Source organism: Bombina bombina, chromosome 4 (assembly GCF_027579735.1).
Source record: "Bombina bombina isolate aBomBom1 chromosome 4, aBomBom1.pri, whole genome shotgun sequence".
NCBI classification, from domain to species: Eukaryota; Metazoa; Chordata; class Amphibia; order Anura; family Bombinatoridae; genus Bombina; species Bombina bombina.
In genome coordinates this window covers 1,024,958,914-1,024,968,768 of record NC_069502.1, presented here as the reverse complement: position 1 = coordinate 1,024,968,768, position 9,855 = coordinate 1,024,958,914, and positions in this window count along the sequence as shown.

Genomic DNA, 9,855 nt, shown 5'->3' with positions numbered 1-9,855 from the left:
ACTAAATCTGCACACAAGGTACTTTTTTGCACATTGTATACAGTGGCACACCATATCTCCTACACACCATATATTTGTATTAAATGTTGTTTTCTAGAAAAAGGAATATGCAGAAGGTAGTATTAGATATTAAGAGGGGATAATCTATAGGCCTCATGTATTAAACTTTCAGCATGCTGTTCTGCTTTTCCACGTTAATATTAGATGCATGGATAGAAAATTAAAAAAATTCCAATTGACAAGTTGTGAGTGAGCTTGTCTGCAGCTCTGCGATCCGACCCTTTTTTGCAGCATAAAACTCCTTGCTCAACATAAATCTCACAATAAACCATAGTTACTAAAAAAATCTATTTTTCCACTGGATACCTTTTCCGTGTCAACCTCGTGAAATATCCCTTGCCAGCATTTAGGTGGCGAGCACTATAATAAACAATAGGAGCTATGATATACGCCTACAACTGATATAAAAGGTCAACAGACTTCAGTTGTAACTAAAACAAAATCAGTAAAAAACTGATATTATTGTACACCTGTTTAGCACTCACGTTCCTGTGATTGGATTGAGAAGGATAGATGATTTGAGACTCCTGGATGGAGGAATATATCAAATTTAACCTTTAATAGAAATCTTTAAAATTATACATACACACAAGGACAAAACATTTAAAATTAACATCTGCTATTTAAATCCGATCTCATAAATTGCGGATTATAACATATGCATCAAGGATAATGGGTAGATCTCAGATTGAGAATGGGGATATAGCTAGCAACTGGTATGTCAATGTTAGATAGATATACAATCCTCAGCTAGGGCAGCTTATTCAAATTTAACTAGTGAGATACCAGACTAAGTAATTTACGCTTATTTACTTGCCAATAAAGTCACTTTTGTTTTATGCCATTATTTGATCGTGTTAACTAACGCACTCCTCAATTCGATCGTAGTTAAGTTATATCGTTTTCAAATCATGCACCTTAGTACATAACACTTAATACAGAATAACCAAGGAGATTAGCTATCCTATATCATATAAGGTTTATACATTGAACGTTATTCAGTGTTGCTAGTGTTATAGAATGCCTATTAATATCCTCAAAGATATATAGGTTGCGATTGGTGTATGTCAGGGATTGATGGGTTAATCAACTTACAAAACAGTGAAATATTAGCATTATTTTATTGCCAACAATGCTGCTTATACACTGCAACAATATCGAAGCTTCGGTCATGTGTTTCAGTTCACAGTTTAATGGCACTGTTATGTAAAAACTTAGTCTGAGTCAGACATTGAAATACATTTAGATATTTTGTTTCAATTGCTAGTGATATACGGCAACATTTGTGTACATAATCATTGAGTACTTTTTGGCTGCTACAAATTTACCGTGTGATACCTAGTATAGTTACAAAATAGATATTTTTGGGGTATAGATATGTCAATCTCCTTTACATAATATGCGCCTTTAAGGTTAAGCTATAGTAAAATATCGGGCAGTGTTAACGTTTGCTTCCTATAATAAGTGCTCTACTATTCAAATGTATACCGGCCTATACCTCTAATTATGTATAGGTGCTGGATGGTAGCATATCTGTTATAATAATATTAATCGTTGTTGGGTAAGGAATACTATAGCTACTTTAATTGTAGCGTATTGTTCTAGATATCGTTATCTGTATGAATTTACAGTTGCTTAATATTATTTAATGAAGCTTAATACTCAGAGTTACCGGCCTATACCTTAGGGACCTAATACCTAATATTCACACTTATGATATTACCGTAGTGTCTAGTAGTTCACTAGGGATTACCGGCCTATACCTCTAAAAGATCTTAAACATTAACCCCATATAAACTGTTGTTTTGCATACTATAGTACCTTATCATTACCGGCCTATACCTTTAAGGATTTGTGAATACTATTATTACCGGCCTATACCTATGAAGACTAGTAAGTGCTATTGTCATATAACAGCTTATTACAGTATCTTGTCTCTTGTTTAGGATTACCGGCCTATACCTTAGTTGTCCTTGTACCAGTTATCATTACCCATTAGCTTGAGCAAAGTAAATAGGGATTACCAGCCTATACCTCTAAAAGTTCTCAAACATTGACCCCATATAAGTTGTTGTTTTGCATACTGTAGTACCTTATCATTACCGGCCTATACCTTTAAGGATTTGTAATTACTATCATTACCGGCCTATACCTTTAAAGACTAGTAAGTGCTATCGTCATATAACAGCTTATTACAGTATCTTGTCTCTTGTTTAGGATTACCGGCCTATACCTTAGTTGTCCTTGTACCAGTTATCATTACCCATTACCTTTAGCAAAGTAAATAATTATTTACTATAGATTATACCTAAGTGGAAATGGCAAATGCCGTTATTATTTCTACTGATATACTCTGTACATGTAAATTAGTGAAGTATTTCCACCTCGGATATTATTTAGAAAGCAGACAAGCTAAAATTACATACAGCCACAGTCCCCTAACATGTTTCGCCAGTAACCTGGCTTTGTCAAAGGGTGTGAATATTTAACGTCTCATTACTCCACCCTTTTGCCGGTTTTTGGCCAATCAAATGAAGAGAGACAAAACCTCAATCATATTCTTTCTCTTATTAGTTTGCAATCTAATCTTTAGTTCATTGGTTCTCCTCATGTGGACTTAACTTAGATACAAACTTCTTACTTTGATACTGATTTGGCACATATCTGAAGGCTATTTGCGAATATGTATTTAGCAAAGGAGATATGTTTGCTGATATTAGGACTTGCATTTTTATCACCATCTAATTATATATATTTAATAAACTGTATTTGTACCGAAGTTTTGACCATTATATTGTTTTTATTCCTACACAAACTGTGCATTTGAATTGTATTGGAATGTTTATTTAACTTAAATTATTTAAATCTCAAGAATATATTCTCACTATAGTATTATTCTCAAATTATAAGTAGTAAACTTAAATGTCACAAGAATGTAAGTAGACATTATCAGAGAACTGATATGAAATAATATAAAATAGATAATCACTGCGAAGTTTGACATTATATTACATTTGTTAATGTATAAGTTATACCTTTAAATTTTGTTGCAATATTTGTTGGACCTTTATTGTCTACATCTTATGAACACATTCTCACCATATTACTATTCTCAGATTTTAAATTATAAACATAGATGTTATATAGATGAAAGTTAATCTTTTGAATAAATTACTGTGACAAGATGTGAATTAAACAGAGGATTATGAATACCTTACTCAAGTAAAAATGTGTATTGTGAAGATCTTTTTTTAAAGAATTTTTATAATTTTAACCTCAATTAAGGACAAATTGAAGAGTGAACTATCATTTTTATTTTTGTGCTAGGTGCCTTAAATGTGGAATGGAAATAGCTAATATAGATATATATCTGTGACCTGAGTCTTTTTTAGAAACATTCTAGAATGTGAAAGGTGAATAAACCGAACTACATATATTATCTAGGGTGTATTAAAGAAATCAAAAGACTGTGATTGTTGATGTGTAAATCTATAAAGTGTTTGCGTTTCACTGTGAACTGAAATATAAAGTGAGGTTAACTTGCAAAAGTTTTTTAGTAATAGGATTATTGGAGATTAATTTGTTTGTGAGTGTATAGGTTCAACTTATTCAATTCTTAATGAAGAATGAATCTAAGTCCATATCAATTTTGGATGTATAAGGAGGATGAAAAGAATATTATTATTTTATTTCACTAGATTGCTTCTTATTTTAGATAATCCACGTTACAGATTGGAAAAATAATTATTGTGTTCATTTAAACCATGCGGTTGAACTGAATTCAAAAGATAAATCCATCTGCTTTCATTTTGTAGGAGAATTGTCTCCATATCTCCGCCTCTTATGCCCAGACTTATTTTTTGTATTCCACAACAGATTAGATTATCAGGTTTGGATTGATAGTGCCTATAAAAGTGGTACGCTACTGATGTAATTGATTTCATTTTAGCCAGATCTTTTGCTGCGTTTTTGATATTGCGAAGATGTTCTTGCAGTCTGTGCGTAGTTTTCGTGTCGTCATGCCCACATAGGTTTTTGGGCAATTACATTTTAGAATATAGATTACGCCTGTAGTATTGCAATTGATAAAAGATCTGATTAGATGAATTTTGCCAAACCTATCTGTTATTGTAGTGGTTTTCTTTAAATGTTTGCAGCTGATGCAAGTGCCGCAGGCATAAGATCCTTTAGGGATATTAGTTTTTTTTCTTTTTCTTTTGTCTGGTAAAATGGCTGGAGCTTACCATCTCTTGTAAGTTTTTAGTTCTTCTATAACTCACTTCTACCTTTTGTCCTATCAGTTCGTTGAGTGACGGGTCAGATTGTAATATTGGCCAATGTTTTTGAATGATATTGATTATATCTATAGCTCTGGGAATTATACGTTAGCACTAACCGAGTCTTGCTATCTGAATCTCGTTTTTTAGGCTTTAGCAGTTTTGACCTATTTGTATTTTGCGCTTTTTTTAGCTGCTTTTACTGATGTTTTGCTATATCCTCTTTGATATAGTCGAGTTTCCAGTTCTCTGGCTTGTTTTATGAATAGGTCTTCTTCAGAACAATTTCTTTTGGTTCTTAGAAATTCTCCTACTGGGAGGGACTTTATAGTGTTAGAGAATGAGCACTTGTGCTAAACAAAATGGTATTGGTGGCTGTTTGCTTTCTGAATAGGTCTGTTCCTATTCTTCCATCATCCAATTTGAAGATTTTTAAATCCAGGAATGTAATTTCCCTCTGGCAGAGTTCATAGGTGAGTTTGATATTCAACTGGTTTGAATTTAGTTTCTCTAGGAAGGACTCAAGTTCTGATTTAGAGCCTTCCCAGATAAATAGAATATCATCTATATATCTCAGCCAGAGGGGAATGTGTTTCAAGTACTTTTCATTTTCACTGGAAAAAACTAAAGTTTGCTCTCACCACCCTAAGAAGAGGTTCGCATAAGTGGGGGCACATGCTGTGCCCATAGCAGTCCCTCTTGTTTGGAGATAAAATTTGTCGTCGAATATGAAGACATTTTTCTTTAGCACAAATTCAAGAAGATCTAAAATGAATTGATTGTGATTTTCATCTTCTTCTGTGGACATATCCAAATAATGTTTAGCAGCTTTGAGACCTAACTCATGTTTAATGCTCGTGTACAATGCCTCTACATCTACAGTTACTAGACAGGTGTTGGAATCTAATTGGATATCTTGCAGATGTTGTAATACTTCCATAGTATCTTTCGTATATGATGGCATTTGAGTTAAAAATTCCCTTAATCTCATATCAATATATTGGCTCGCTTTCTCCGTCAAGTTGTCATTTCCCAAAACTATTGGACGCCCAGGTGGATGTTTACTGTTCTTATGTATTTTTGGTATTAGGTAGAACGTCACAACTTTTGGATTCTTCACAGTTATAAATTTCTTTTCTTTTTTGGAAATGGTATTATGTATCTTTGCATATGAAATAAGATCTTTATACTCTTGATGGAATTGTTGCATGGGATTACTCCATAGTTTTTTGTAGCAGGTTTGATTCTTCAGTTGTTAATCATCGTCAATAGTGTTAGCCATGGAGACACTTCTTTATTTATATATTATTCGTCTGATACAAATCCGGGGGAAAAGGCAGATTAGAGGAGCAGATGCTTTGGAAAATCATGTGAGAAGAAGTAGAATGTGGGTACTGCATGTATTCCTTCCATGGGTTGGTTTAGATGGCCTTTCCAATAGAGAGGTTGTTCAAAGGTTCCATCTGGATCGTCAATCAATATTGAATTTGTATGCAGAAATTGCTGATTTTTTTGAGCCTATGACGGCGCGGTCAATGGCCATTCCCGGACTCCTGATGTTCTTGGCAGCATTGCACTTTTTTGCCACAGGATCCTGTCAGGCCATGTCTAACGTCAATATTGGGATCAGTCAATCTGCCTTTTTGCATCACCTAACAAAAGTTATTGATACAATGAAGACAATATTCCATAGCTATCGTTGTTTACCATGTACACCTTACATTTCAATTTTCGATATTATCAAGGCTTCAAATTTATCAATTATCCAACTTTGCTTGCAGTAGATAAGACGCAATCATTTTTTGTCTTTTTTTACTATATATGGATGGCAGGCATCGTTTTGCTCACCGTGAGTTGGAGCGAGTTTATTTTATATGACGCTTTAGTACATGGAGCCCTATGTTTAAAATTACTGATAACATTCTTGAAAATGTGGTTAAAATACCATTAAATATAGTAGAATTGCAAAATCAACAAATACATAACAATAATACAATGCAATAGCACTTACTATGAATTCCAAAAAGAAGTAGATTTTTTACTGCCATATTTCAAACTTAATTATATTTTCCCTCCCTCTGTATAATGTGACAGCCATCAGCCAATCACAAAACACATATATGTATATACTGTGCTATCCTGCAAATGCTCAGTAGGAGATGGTGCCTCAAAAAGTGTGCATGAAAAAGATTTTGCACATTTTGATAATGGAAGTATTTTTTATTTTTTTATTTCATGATACATTTGAATCAATGTCACTTTTTTTTTAAGTTTTGGGAGAATAGAAACAGGTTGTATATTTTCTCAGACATGGGACACTCTAGATGTAAGGAAACTGGTTTCTTTGATGATCTTCAATAGGTATAGTCAGAATCCCAGATATTACCGTCCTGTGACGTAAAAACAAAGAAATGAGACCACTTATTGTAAATAATTGAGTCCTTTTTTAAATTTATAGCTTGCTTGACTCATTAGAATACACTTGGTCACCATAATAATCAGAGCAAAATTTAGATGCAGTGGATTTAACATAATCAATAACACTTGATTCAACAGTAAGAAATACACACCAAGAAGACAGAGCAAAACAAAAAACAAAAACCCATTAAAATACATAGAAAGAAAATAAGGCAGAATTACAGATCAACTTTGACAAAGTGTCTGGCCTCAGAGTGACGAAAAGAGAAACTGATCACAAACATTACTTTAGGAGAACTAATAGGGTCTGTAGCCCATTGTGTCCAGGTTTTTTTCTTATTGTTAGGCTACTTTTCTATATATTTCATTTTCACATACAGGTTCATTCTTTTTTGACATCCATGAAAATAGGAGAAGCTGAGGGCAAATTTGGAAGCAAAGTTCTTCTGGCTTCTAAATAAAGTATAGCATTTTTTTTTAGCATGCTTATTGATTGTGTGTCCTGTTTTATAATGTTACCTGTACTTCTATTCTGTTTGGTGAATCACTACAGTATTTAGATAGATTCACTAAACTTGTAAGGTCTTCTCCAAACCTTTTAGTCCAGCGGTGTCATGGGTGAACCTATGACACAAGTGCTAAAGGTCTCATAAATAATACTTTTGTTAGCAAAATATTTTCTTATTATTTATGCTAAATGGCAGCAATTAAGCTTTACGTTTTTATATACTTATACTATATATACGTATATATATATATATATATATATATATGATGACATTTGAACTTAAAACAATTTGGATGTACAATCTCAAAACATTTAAAGGACCAGTCAACACTGTAGATTTGCATAATCAACAAATGCATGATAAGAAGTCAATGCAATAGCACTTAGTCTGAACTTCAAATGAGTAGTAGATTTTTGTTAAATACATTTTAAAGTTATGTCTATTTCCACTCCCCCTATATCATGTGACAGCCATCAGCCAATCACAAATGCATATACCTATATGCTGTGAATTCTTGCACATGCTCAGTAGGAGTTGGTGACTCAAAAAGTGTAAATATAAAAATACTGTGCACATTTTGTTAATGGAAGTTAATTGCAAAGTTGTTTAAAATTACATGCTGTATCTGAATCATGAAGTTTAATTTTGACTTGAGTGTCCCTTTAACCACCCTTGCTCTAGTCTTCATTTCTTGTGTATGTCTATGCAGTCTTTCTCTGAAGCCTGATCTTCTTTAATAAATGGGCTACAGTGGTGTAACTAGGAATAACTGGGACACAATTATAGATGGGCCCTTCACCATGCTCCTTAAGCTAATGCTTTTCATCATACAATTACATTTCTGAATGAATGAAAAAACATGCTTTTCCACTTTCTTTTTAAAACTTTTTATATGTATAACATATATTTGTTAAAGTCCATACATAATGACTTTACAAGTTCTGTAATCAATAAATATAGCTGATGTATATTTAAATACCATATAAATTATAGCATTGTTGTGCAATAGTGACTATCATGGTCCATAGGTAGGAAGCTTGGTCTCAAAGATTAAATACACATTCTTGTATTTACCTTATAACCTGAATTTAAAAGAATGTAGACCTTTAGAAAGGTGACTTAATATGACTATATCTAGATACACATGGGACCACCTTGAGCTGATAGTCCCTTTGTGTTCTTACTACTAACCCCCTGGAAGTTAAGAGTACATTGTAGTCTCAATGTTTTTATCAAGTATTTAAAAGAACAGAAGTTAAAAATGTAAAAAAATATTGTTTTCAAATCAAAAAGTTTGTTAAAATTTAAATTGAAACCAACAGAAAGTGAATATTTGTGTACAGCTCTTACTGAAGTATCTATTGCTCATTGACTGGTAGTGATAACTCCCACAGAAAACCCAAATTAAATACATTCTATTAATATTCACATGACATAAACTTATTTTCTGTGCTATTATTTTAATAGTTACATTTTGCAAATAGATATTATGTATATTATTTATATGGTGTCTGTATTAAAGGCACATTCCGGTCAAAATTTAAATGCACATAGATGAATTACATCTTTGAATAGAAACAAATTTACAATATAGATGTATTGGAAAAAAATATTCTAGTAAAAGTTATCACTGTTTTAGTGTTAACATTTTTCTCTGCATGTGCACGTGAAGTATAGATATTCTCACAGCACCGGCAATTTAAATACTGCAGTAGTTTAGATCATCAGTGGGGCTTGTATCATGTCAGCACTTAACAAATTGAGTCATTACCAGATGTTAAAAGCACCTTAGGCTCTCTGACCAAGTGCAGTGTTTTAAATGCTGGTGCACGGTGCAAACTTAAATACACTTTTGAAACAGCTATAGCTTTTATTAGAAGCATTTTTGCTAATGCATGTATATTACAAAAATGCTTCTATTCAAAACTACAATGAATCCATGTAAAGTAAATTTTTGGCTGGAATGTCCCTTTAAAGGGACAGTAAAGTCGAAACTAAACATTCATGAATCAGATAGAGCATTCAATTTTAAACAACTTTTCAATTTACTTTTATCATCAAATTTGCTTTGTTCTCTTGGTATTCTTTGCTGAAGGCTAAACCTAGGTAGGCTCATACGTTGATTTATAGGCCCTTATAGGCCGCATTTTATTAGCTTTTCACAGCTAGATAGTGCTAGTTCATGTGTGTCGTATAAATAATGTTGTGCTCACTTCTGTGGAGTTATGCATGAGTCAGCTCTAATTGGCTGCAATGCAAGTTTGTAAAAGTACTGAGATAAGGGGCCAGTCTGGAGAGGCTTAGATATAAGGTAATCAAATATGTAAAAAGTGTGTTAATATAACAGTGTTGGTTATGTCCATATATATATATACATATATATATATATATATATATATATATATATATATATATATATATATATATATATTCACGCACACACCACATACACACAGTATATATATATATATATACATATATATATATATATATATATATATATATATATATATATATACAGGCAGTCCCCGGGTTACGTACAAGATAGGGACTTTAGGTTTGTTCTTAAGTTGAATTTGTATGTAAGTTGG